The following is a 12,184-nucleotide window of genomic DNA, read 5'->3' as shown; positions in this document are numbered from 1 at the left end:
CTAAAAATAAGATCAAGAACACCCAACAACCAATACGTGACCCTAGTGACCCAATAAGCCTCCAAACACACGGGAAAGTTAACCTCTCATCTTACATCCTCAAAGCAGAGGAAATATAAGTTCAGAGGAAGGGGTCATCTTTTTGTTCTTCTGACCATCAGAAAGTGTCCAAATTATTTGTTGATTTTTTAATAGTTTTATACTAAAACAAAAAATGTAACAATTTAATGACATTTTGCTAACGATGAACGTCCAACAAACCCACTCAAGTAACTATGGAAAGATAAAGGAGGTGGAGGACCTGGGACTTTTACATGTAATCATTAGCTTGGAAACGATGAGTAATGCCATGTTATCGGCAATCTGCTGGTAGAGTCTGGCTCAGCAGGGTCTATCTGCAGAACGGAGCCGGGACCAGCACGGAGCAGGAGAGAGGACCTCTGGTGAGCATTTAAACCAATCAGACCCCGGCATACTTTATGTGGGGGTGCTGATCGGTTAGGGGGACCATCATGCCCCCTCCCATAGACATGAATGGAGGGGTCACGCCGTGACGTCACGAGGAGACATGGCAGTGACGTCACGTCTCGGAGACAGCACCCAACACAGAATGCCGGGGGCTGCAGCGAGATCGCGGGCATCCAAGCAGCGGAACCCCTGTGATCATACATCTTATCCCCTGTCCTTTGGATAGAGGATAAGATGTATAAAGCCAGAATACCCCTTAAAGGGGTTTATAAGAATGGTGAGATCACAGTTCTGCTGTTCAGAATGTAAATGTAAGTCCTGATGCGTTATGTACCAGGGCACTAGGACCAGAGGCATAGTATGTAGCTTCTGGGTCACAATACAAAATCTGCAAATGGGCTCCATATGCCCATTTTTGATACTGGTCTCTTATGGGGAAGATGTGCTTTGGGGCACCCGGACATACATTTACTTCTGATGTCCTCTAAGAGGTGTAAATTTTTATGGAAGTCATTATTCCCAACAACTTCATTGCTCGCTATAAGTCTAATAAAACCTTTTTAGATATTAAAGGGGAACTCTGCCTCTAGACACCTTATCCCCTATCCAAAGGATAGGGGATAAGATATCTGATCGTGGGGGTCCTGCTGCTGGGGACCCCGTGATCTCAGCTGCGGCACCCCAGATATCCAGTGCTCCGTGCTGGATGACTGGCTATGTGGGGTGGAGGCTTGTGATGTCACGGCCACGCCCGCTCGTGACGTCACGGCCATGCCCCTTCAATGCAAGTCTATTGGAGGGGGCATGACGGCCGCCACGCCCCCTCCCATAGACTTGCATTGAGGGGCATGGCCGTGACATCACAAGCCTCCAGCGCTCCGGCACGGCACCCGATGCTCTAAACGAATTCCGGGTGCAGCAGGGAGCTCACGGGGGTCCCCAGCGGCCGGACCCCCACGATCAGACATCTTATCGCCTATCCTTTGGATAAGATGTCTAAAGGTGGAGTACCCCTTTAACCTAATAGGACATCCAGGGGAATAAGAGACAGAAACTTATGTTAATCCTGTTGATGCCGATAACTTTACAGACATTCATGACCGTCACCTCAACAAGTCAGAAAGGAAAGATCTTCTATAGCCCAATGGGGAGAATAAGGAGGAACTCTACTTCTCATGACACATATAACAGCCGACCCGGGATCTGACTCAAAAGATTGTTGGTAAAGTGATATCCCAAGGCTAAAGACAGTGGTGGAGGTTTATTAAAACCTGTGTAGATGAAAAGTGGTGCAGTTGCCCATAGCAACCAATCAGATTGCTTCTTTCATTTTTAAAGAGGCCAATCAAAAATGAAAGAAGAAATCTGATTGGTTGCTATGGGAAACTGCACCACTCTGTCTCTACACAGGGTTTGAGAAATCTCCCCCAGTGACTCCAGATAAAGGGCAAGAGAAGAAGAGTCAGAACCAAAAAGTGAGAAAAGGACCGACCATTCTTCATTCTGCTTTACCTCTCTGCACAATATCCAACACAGTCATAAATATATCTCACATGTACCAGAAAATGGGACTGAAACCCTAGAGAAAGTGTTGAAGTAACGATATGAGGAAAAGTTGTGAGGTAAAGATGTGACATAAACATGTGAGGTAAAGTTGTGAGGTAATGATGTGACGTAAACATGTGAGGTAAAGTTGTGAGGTGATGTGACATAAACATGTGAGGTAAAGTTGTGAGGTAATGATGTGACGTAAACATGTGAGGTAAAGTTGTGAGGTAATGATGTGACGTAAACATGTGAGGTAAAGTTGTGAGGTAAAGATGTGACGTAAGCATGTGAGGTAAAGTTGTGAGGTAAAGATGTGACATAAACATGTGAGGTAAAGTTGTGAGGTAAAGATGTGACGTAAACATGTGAGGTAAAGTTGTGAGGTAATGATGTGACGTAAACATGTGAGGTAAAGTTGTGAGGTAAAGATGTGACATAAACATGTGAGGTAAAGTTGTGAGGTAATGATGTGACGTAAACATGTGAGGTAAAGTTGTGAGGTAAAGATGTGACGTAAACATGTGAGGTAAAGTTGTGAGGTAAAGTTGTGAGGTAAAGATGTGAGGTAAAGATGTGACGTAAACGTGAGGTAAAGTTGTGAGGTAATGATGTGATGTAAACATGTGAGATAAAGTTGTGAGGTAATGATGTGACGTAAACATGTGAGGTAAAGTTGTGAGGTAATGATGTGACGTAAACATGTGAGCTAATCATATGAAGTAAAGATGTGAGGTAACGTTGTGAGGAAATTATGAAACATGTGATGTATGTGAGAGATTTGGATGCAATGAGCCACAATTTGAAATATGTCTCATTCTGTCTAACCTGAGAAACATGAAAGGTTTCATACAATAGGGAACAACATGAGAACATCACACACACTATAGATAAATTATCCCCATTGACTCCATTCTGTTCAGAGCCAATGCCCAGTACTATACTGAGCCTCATAGAAGGAGGGAAGATGACAGGATTTATGGATCTAAATGTTATTGTCAGACTATAAACTTCATACATAAATAGCACAAGAACTATAATGTACAACACTTCTTGTGCATAACAGTGAAAATTATATTTTCTAACTTGATGTATGGGTTGAACCACTATGAAATGAGAGAAAAGGTCAACACCAGTTTATTACTGTCCACTCATCTCCACCCTATGTGCCCCTCATCTCCCCATGTGTGTTAGGTATTACTGTCCCCACTCTCCCCCCCCCCCCCCCTCGTGTCAGTTATTACCCCTCATCTCCCCCGTGTGCCCCTCATCTCCCCCGTGTGCCCCTCATCTCCCCCATGTGTGTTAGGTATTACTGTCCCCACTCTCCCCCCCCCCCCCTCGTGTCAGTTATTACCCCTCATCTCCCCCGTGTGCCCCTCATCTCCCCCGTGTGCCCCTCATCTCCCCCATGTGTGTTAGGTATTACTGTCCCCACTCTCCCCCCCCCCCCCCTCGTGTCAGTTATTACCCCTCATCTCCCCCGTGTGCCCCTCATCTCCCCCGTGTGCCCCTCATCTCCCCCATGTGTGTTAGGTATTACTGTCCCCACTCTCCCCCCCCCCCCCTCGTGTCAGTTATTACCCCTCATCTCCCCCGTGTGCCCCTCATCTCCCCCATGTGTGTTAGGTATTACTGTCCCCACTCTCCCCCATCCTCGTGTCAGTTATTACCCCTCACCTTCCCCTATTTGCCCCTCATCTCCCCCGTGTGTAAGGTATCACTGTTTATTCATCTCCCCCTGTGTGTCAGTTATTATTGTCCCCTCATCCACAGCCTGATTGTTAGTTAATATTGTCCCCCTCATCTTCACCCTGTGTGTCAGTAACTATTACTTCCCCTGTCTGTCATAGTCATAAGCGTCCTCTCATCTTTAAAGCAAAAACAACAACAACAAAAAAAACTATTACCGTGGTCCTTCAACATACGATGGTAATCCGTTCCAAATGGACCATCGTTTGTTGAAACCATCGTATGTTGAGGGATCCGTGCAATTTAAAGTATAGGACAGTGGTCTACAACCTGCGGACCTCCAGATGTTGCAAAACTACAACACCCAGCATGCCCGGACAGCCATTGGCTGTCCGGGCATGCTGGGAGTTGTAGTTTTGCAACATCTGGAGGTTTGCAGCTTGAAGACCACTGGTAGAGGAAGTTGTACTCACCTGTCCCCGCCGCTCCGGACCATCACCGCTCGTCACCTCTGAGAGGCCATCGCATGTTGAAATTATCGTATGTCGGGGCCATCGTAGGTCAGGGGGGGGGTCACTGTACTTACCTTCTTCTCTGTTCCCGCACTAATCCCCCGTTCTTCTTCCAGTGTGCAGCATCTGATGTCCTTGGTCTGTGTCCAGGTGTCACGTGACGGTCGCAGCCAAACAGCATCCGTGCGGAGTGTCACCACTGAGGCTGCTGATTGGCTGCATTGATCACCTGACATCAGCAGGGAGAACTGGGGATCAGTGCAGGGACATAGGCGGAGGTAAGTACAACGGTTTGGACACTCAATGAAAAGGGCCGACAAAAACCATGAAATTCTTCCTCACTGCGGCGACCTGGCACCCGAGATTTGTCTAGCCCTTGAATGTGATGGCGCCGATGGTTGCGATCGTTTATTTGCAGTGATCGTCTCTGTAATACCATACTGATCAGAGCGCTTTCGCTTGTGTCCGTGCGCAGCCGGTTCCCATTGCCTTGTTTTTCGCATTTTGTGCCTTTTGTATTCATATTTTGGAACTTTCATGATTTATTTTGTCTCCTGATAAGTTTACGTTAGAAATGGGCGCCTCTCGTTCTATCTGGCCTGATCTGGCAGGCCCGGCGCTCTGCGTGCACGAATTCGTAGTTCCAGCCTATTGTTCCCCGTGTGATGTCTGTGGGAGATTTTATTTTCTTTCAATGACACAATAAAGCCTTGTGATCGCTCTTCATCTCCCTTTGACAAGTCTGTCATCTGCAGGTATGTGCGGCTCGTCTGAATGCAGCCCCGGCTCCTCGCTCCCTGTGAGTTGTGTGTCTGCCGGCAACCGCGGTGTCACAAGATATATCCAGATAAAAGGCCAGATCTGGTTAACATCGCGCTGCCGCCCTTGATCTTCCTCTGGAATTACAATCACAAGGAGGTTTTCAAAGTTCCTTGTGAGGACAGAAGGACGGCGCTCGGAGAGGAGTCAGTGGACAATACCACCGCACACCCACCGCGCCTCGGGATGGATACACGGCATCTTCACTTCCATCCACGTCTTGTGTCCTGCTGGACAAGGGATGGTGTAAAAGTAAAGTCCTGTAGTTAAAGGCGTACTCCGGTGGAAAACAATTTTTTTAAACTCAGCTGGTGCCAGAAAGTTATGCAGATTTGTAAATTACTTCTATTTAAATCTTAATCCTTTCAGTACTTATCAGCTGCTGTATGATCCAGAGGAAGTTGTGTGGTTCTTTCCAGTCTGACCACAGTGCTCTCTGCTGACACCTCTGTCCATGTCAGGAACTGTCCAGAGTACAAGCAAACCCCCCCATAGCAAACCTCTCCTGGTCTGGACAGTTCCTGACATGGACAGTACCAGTTTTATTTACAACGAGACGATGTACCGATGTATGCCAATGTAAGTCTATACCAGTGTTTCCCAAGCAGTGTGTCTCCAGCTGTTGCAAAACTCCCAGCATGTCCGGACATCCAATGTCTGTAAAAAATAAAAAAATAAAAAACTATTTGTCACTATCTATTATGAGACAAATAAAATTTGTTTTCACAAAATTTGGGAAACCAGAGTTTTGAACTGATGAAGCAGATCCCAGGAGGAGCTCCAGTTCTCACTTGTGTCATATCTTCAGGACACAGAAGGGGTTAGGAAGCCAGAGCTGCTGTTGGTGGGGAAGGGGTGAAAAGAAAATAGGGCTTCTACCACTGGGGGGTGAGTGAGAATGGAAATAGTATGGTTACCAATGGAGACAAAACACGTCCCGTTCACACTCTGGGACTGTTCACTATCTGTCTAATACATCACTGATCACTGATCAGCACCCAGACCAGAATCCAGTTTTTCTTTGGTGGTTCTTTGAGTGCTGCTTAGATTTTTTTTCTTGGACCTATTCAAATGCCCACCCTCGGCAGTGTCTGATGGGAGGATATTGGCAGCCATCGGCACCCCGCATGGACTATCAGCCCCTAGATGAACTCATTATCCAGTGAGTGCAGGGCACATTTCACCTCTCTTAACACCAATTGATATCGAGTAACGGCACTGATCTGTTCCTTTTTATCTTTGCATATACCAATGGGGGAGAAAAGGAAATGGTGACAGTAAGACAACCAGTGGGGGAGGGAATGGGGACAGTACTGCTACCAGTGGGGGGTAAAGGAAATGGGGACAGTACTGCTACCAGTGGGGGGTAAAGGAAATGGTGACAGTACTGCTACCAATGGGGGAGGGAATAGGGACAGTACTGCGACCAGTGGGGGATGGGAGGAAATGGTGACAGTACTGTTACCATTGGGTGAGAGAATGGGGACAGTACCGCTACCAGTGGGGGGTAAAGGAAATGGTGAGAGTACTACCAGTGGGGGATGGGAGGAAATGGTGACAGTACTGTTACCATTGGGGGAGAGAATGGGGACAGTACCGCTACCAATGGGCGAGGGGAGGCAATAGGGACAGTACTGCTACCAGTGGAAGAGTGAAGGGAATGGTGACAGCACTGCTACCAATGAGGGACGGGAGGGATAGTAACAGTACTGCTGACAGTGGGGGAGGGGAGATAATGGTGACAATATTGCTAGTAGTGGAAGAGGGAAAGGAAAAGTAACAGTACTAATGACAGTGGAGGAGGGGAGAATGCTGACAGAGCTGCTACCAGTGGAGAAGGGGAGGGAATAGGCATAGAGATGTTACCAGGGGGAGAGGGGAAAGGAATGGGGATAATGATGTTACCAATAGGGGAGTGGAGGGAAGGCACTGAATGGTGCTGGAGTACATTGCAACAATTTTATTAAGACTCTGTGCGCCAAACTCTGAAATCTTTTAGTAGCTACAATTACAGTTTTCAGGTAATAATTATAATAATAAAGATGATAAGATGCAGGAGGCAGAGCCCCTTCATATGAAGCCCCCAACACTTTCTCAACAGAGATGAGAGCAGCATTAACAGTCACAATTGGTTGAGATTAGTGATGAGCCAATCGATTCAGAAAATATCAGATTTATTCAACATTTTAAAACATTTGGACTTGGTGGAATCCAAGTATTTCATAATTCTGGGATTCCCTGCTCCTGTACTTACATAGCGGTCCGCATTAGCTATAAATCTGACCACTCAGCCCCTAGGTGATATAATACTCACCTGCTCCCTGCTGCTGTCTGTGGTCCGGCCTGGAACAGCCACAGTTACAACTCTGGGAAGGTGACTATAGGTGAAATCCAATTCTGCCATCTATTGACCAGTCGACATATATAGAGTATGGCTGCTGCTTACTCTACCCTCCCCATTGGAGAACACATGCACTCTCAAGCCAAGGCCAAAGGTCAAATGTGTGTTTAGCCAACAACTATTGAAGCTGTTTGGACCCCATAACAGCAGATAGGTTCCAACAGGGGACAAGTCCTGGGAAAAAGGGTGGGAACTTAAGGGCTAATCCTGCAGGGAAATGGGAAAGAAATGGAAGGAAAAAAGACCGAGAACGACGCCTCGTGTATTACCCTTGATAATTGGGATGTAAAAATGATGTGGGAAACCCACGGGTCTTATAGGTGGCTGCTCATCTAAAGAAATAGAGAAAAGCACATATCACCCCGTGCTGGGGTACTCACTGATGTCCAAGGAGCTGCTAAGCCGGAGGTCGCAGGAAACAAGTAATCGCTTGTCCTGAAGAAATCATCAAGAAGAGAGTAGAGGAGACCTAGGAAATCCAAGCGCTGCCAGCTGGGTCATCAGATGGTGGTAAAAGGCCAAACGATGCCTTCAGGTCTTATAAACACGGTAGTTTACTAATATAAAATAAGCAAAAGACAGATGACGCGTTTCTAGGGGGGAACCCCTCAAATATACAGATAAAATGAGAGGGATGCATATTTAAATACAAAAAGGGCGCCAAAAACATAAAAGGGGGCGTAGCCCAGATGTGGGATGTCACAGATGTTAAAAACAAGCTCATAAGTAATAAATTATAGTTGCTAAAACAGTACAGTCATGTATATAACATCACATTGGGACACAAAGGCATCACATATTTTATAGAAATGTTTGAAACTGCAAGAGAACAAAAGGTGTCATTCAAGTCCCGGAGTCCCGCTGTCTGCAACGGAGGTTTGGCGGCCTCTGCGCTGGCGCTTGTGTGGCTAAGGACGCGTTGCTGCAGAGTACAGCCCAGTGTTTTCGTAAAATGTCCTAAATGTGTCTGTTTTCTTTAGTATAAGTAGTGACAGAATTTAGGGACCAGTTATCAGCAGAATTATCAGTAGGTATGGTCTTCATAAGACACTCTGATTGTGATAATTTCTTAGCTCTCTTAAATGCAGACTCTACCAGGGTATTAGGGTATTTTTTTTTAGCTTTAAAGGAAAACTGTCAGTTTGCTCTCCCCGCACTAACCAGCAGTACTGGCTGGTAGTGCGGGGGACACTGGTCAGTTTGATGCTTACCGTGCCCGGATCCGCCCCGCTGTTCGTCCGTAATCTTCTATTTTCCGTATATGCTAATTAGGTGCTAACTTATATCGGCTGGGCTAACTGGCACTCTGACGTCAGCGTTTTTGGTCGCAGCACCGCCCAGCTTATCAATATTCCTCCCCTCCCTTTTCTCCCAGCCTCTCCCTTTTCTCCCAGCTCTGTAATGAAGTACCATTTCATTACAGTACAGACAGTACCGCTGGTTAGTGCGGGCAGAGCAAACTGACAGTTTTCCTTAAAACCTGGCTTTGAGGATTTTACTTTGTTTTCAAAAATCCCTGGATGGGGTGCAATCTCACTGTATGTTTATACTGTAAGTTTGTCAGCCATTTTTTATAGTGGGCACTGGAGAAATCCAGGTAACTGTTGCCGTCCACTTTTTTTTAAATAGGTCTTTGTGTTGAGAGAGCCATTTTCATAAAAAAATACAATTACATCTAAAAATTCTGCATAATTATTAAAAACAGTTTGGATAAAATGTAAAATGAAAGAATTGTTGTTTATAACGGCTAAAATTTTATTTAAAAGATCCTGGGGTCCTTCCCAATTAAAAAATATATCATCGAAAAAACATTTGTAAAATAAGCAGTACTGAAATAAAGCATGGGGAAATAGGTATAACATTCTTCAAACAGCCCAACGAAAAGGTTAGCAAAACTTGGCGCTACTTTGTAACCCATTGCGGTCCCAGTGTGTTTTGATTAGATTTGTCCCGGGAATTCAAAGTAGTTGTGGGTAAGTATAAATCTGAGCCCCTTCAGGATAAAATCACTCTGTGCTTGCGGCATGTTGGGATTGTTTTGTAAGAAATGTGCTACTGCGTCAATGCCTTGGTCATGGTTAATAATTGTATACAGTGAAGTGATATCCATTGTGACCAGAAGACAACCTGTTTTCCATGTGGCTTTTAAAATTGATTTAATAAAATCACTCGTGTCTTTTACATAGTTACATAGTTACATACAGCAACAGAAGAATGCAGCAGCACACTGCCAGCACAAGGATATAGGTGCAACATGAATATGCAGTTAAAACATGGAGAGCTATACAGCTATGGTGTAATAGATGCAAATGTGAAACTATGAAATAGTGAGGCACTTAACTCGCAAATTTGTCTCCGCCGGCGGTCAAATATTCTTTGTCTGTATTGCACATACGGGGGAGTGGCTACCTCCATGTTGGCTCCTGCACCCCACCCACCTCTATCAGGTGTATATAAGGTGTCTTGGATGTTCCAGATCCTGCCATGCTTACTGAACTGTTCACACAGAGGCATATTCACAGTGTAGGGTCCGTCCCAGGAGGCTACCTTATCGCGGTGGGACGGTCCAAGCTATTTGACCGCCGGCGGAGACAAATTTGCGAGCTAAGTGCCTCACTATTTCATAGTTTCACATTTGCATCTATTACACCATAGCTGTATAGCTCTCCAAGTTTTAACTGCATATTCATGTTTCACCTATATCCTTGTGCTGGCAGTGTGCTGCTGTATTCTTCTGTTGCTGTATATCTAGCCTAGTAGCGTACATAGTTACATAGTTACATAGTTAGTACGGTCGAAAAAAGACATATGTCCATCATGTTCACCTAGGGCATTGAAGGTTAGGGGTGTGGCGCGATATTGGGGAAGGGATGGGATTTTATATTTCTGCATAAGCATTAATGTTATTTTGTTCCAGGAATGTATCTAATCCTGTTTTAAAGCTGTTAATTTTTCCTGCTGTGACCAGTTCCTGAGGTAGACTGTTCCATAAGTTCACAGTTCTCACGGTAAAGAAGGCGTGTCGCCCCTTTAGGCTAAACCTTTTCTTCTCCAGACGGAGGGAGTGCCCCCTCATCCTTTGGGGGGGTTTAACCTGGAACAGTTTTTCTCCATATTTTTTGTATGGGCCATTAATATACTTATATACGTTTATCATATTCCCCCTTAAACGTCTCTTCTCAAGACTAAACAATTGTAACTCCTTTAATCGCTCTTCATAGCTAAGATGTTCCATGCCCCATATTAGTTTAGTCGCGCGTCTCTGCACCCTTTCCAGCTCCGCAGTGTCCCTTTTATGTACAGGCGACCAAAACTGAACAGCATATTCCAGGTGAGGCCGTACCAATGCTTTATAAAGGGGGAGTATTATGTCCCTGTCCCTTGAGTCCATGCCTCTTTTGATACATGACAATATCCTGCCGGTCTTGGAAGCAGCAGCCTGACATTGTGCTATTCTGTAGTCTGTGATCTACAAGTCACCCAGATCCTTCTCTACCAGTGACTCTGCCAGTTTAATCCCCCCTAAGACATACGATGCTGCAGGTTATTAGTATACACAGCCCCCCTCTATATACACAGCCCCCCTCTATATACACAGCCCCCCTAAGACATACGATGCTGCAGGTTATTAGTACCCAGATGCATAACTTTACATTTATCCACATTGAACCTCATTTGCCAAGTGGAGGCCCAGACACTTAGTCTATCCAAGTCATCTTGTAACCTATACACATCCTCTATAGACTGTACTGTGCTACAAAGCTTTTAAATTATATTTTAAGTTGAATACCGTATATACTCGAGTATAAGCCGAGTTTTTCAGCACGATTTTTCGTGCTGAAAACACCCCCCTCTGCTTATACTCGAGTGAACTCTCCGCCCTCAGTGGTCTTCAACCTGCGGACCTCCAGATGTTTCAAAACTACAACTCCCAGCAAGCCTGGGCAGCCATCGGCTGTCGGGGCTTGCTGGGAGTTGTAGTTTTGAAACCTCTGGAGGTCCGCAGGTTGAAGACCACTGCGGCCTTCGACATCATCCAGACTGGCTCCCCAGTATTCCTGACGAAGCTGGGGACCCAGTGAAATGTTGGAAGGGAGGGCTAATTTTTGGTGATTTTAATAAGCAGTAGCCACCGGCTCCCAATAGGTAGGAGATTGAGCTATCCAAACGCTCACTCTGTAGCATTCAGGAGCTTATAAAAGACAAGTACAGGAGTCAAGGAGTTCGGTGGCAACTGTGGTTTTAAACGTTAGTGGTGGTGTCATTACATCCACTTGCAGAATCACACAATTATGTGCATCACAGTCTATATTTTAAATGGAATAATAAAAGGTACATTTTAAATTGGGGGTACTTAGTTTAGGGTTCCCCTAGGGGGGTTCCCCTAAAATTGTTGTGAATAAATTGACCCTAGTATCTCCTTTTGGGGTTTTGTTGTTTACTTTTATGTTTTTGGCGCCCTTTTTGTATTTAAATATGCATCCCTCTCATTGTGTCTGTATACCTGATCTGAGGAAGAGGGGTCCCCTCTCGAAACGCGTCATCTGTCTTTTATTTATTTTATATCAATAAACTACCGTGTTTATAAGAACTGAAGGTGTCTTTTGGCCTTATTCCACCATCTGATGACCAAGCTGGCAGTGCTTGGATGGTCTTCTCTACTCTCTCCTTCCTGATAATGGGAACAGTGTTCCTGCTGTGGGAAAAAAAAGTGCAGTTCCCATGCGTTCCTGCAGGACTTGAGTCC

The 12,184-nt window shown here is 45.3% G+C and overlaps 1 protein-coding gene across 1 annotated transcript in view; it reads left to right on the top strand.

Moving 5' to 3' along the window:
* The first annotated feature begins 1,927 nt into the window (after positions 1-1,927).
* The window catches only part of HABP2 (hyaluronan binding protein 2), a 212,226-nt gene continuing 201,969 nt past the window's right edge, over positions 1,928-12,184 (top strand). Inside the window, exon 1 of the mRNA XM_056529825.1 lies at positions 1,928-2,090. The gene's annotated coding sequence lies outside the window, so the exon portion shown is untranslated. The remainder of the gene's footprint in view (positions 2,091-12,184) is intronic.

This window comes from Hyla sarda, chromosome 7 (genome assembly GCF_029499605.1).
Source record: "Hyla sarda isolate aHylSar1 chromosome 7, aHylSar1.hap1, whole genome shotgun sequence".
NCBI classification, from domain to species: domain Eukaryota; kingdom Metazoa; phylum Chordata; class Amphibia; order Anura; family Hylidae; genus Hyla; species Hyla sarda.
Note: the sequence above shows the minus strand (reverse complement) of the source record. Positions and strands in the feature narration are given on the sequence as shown.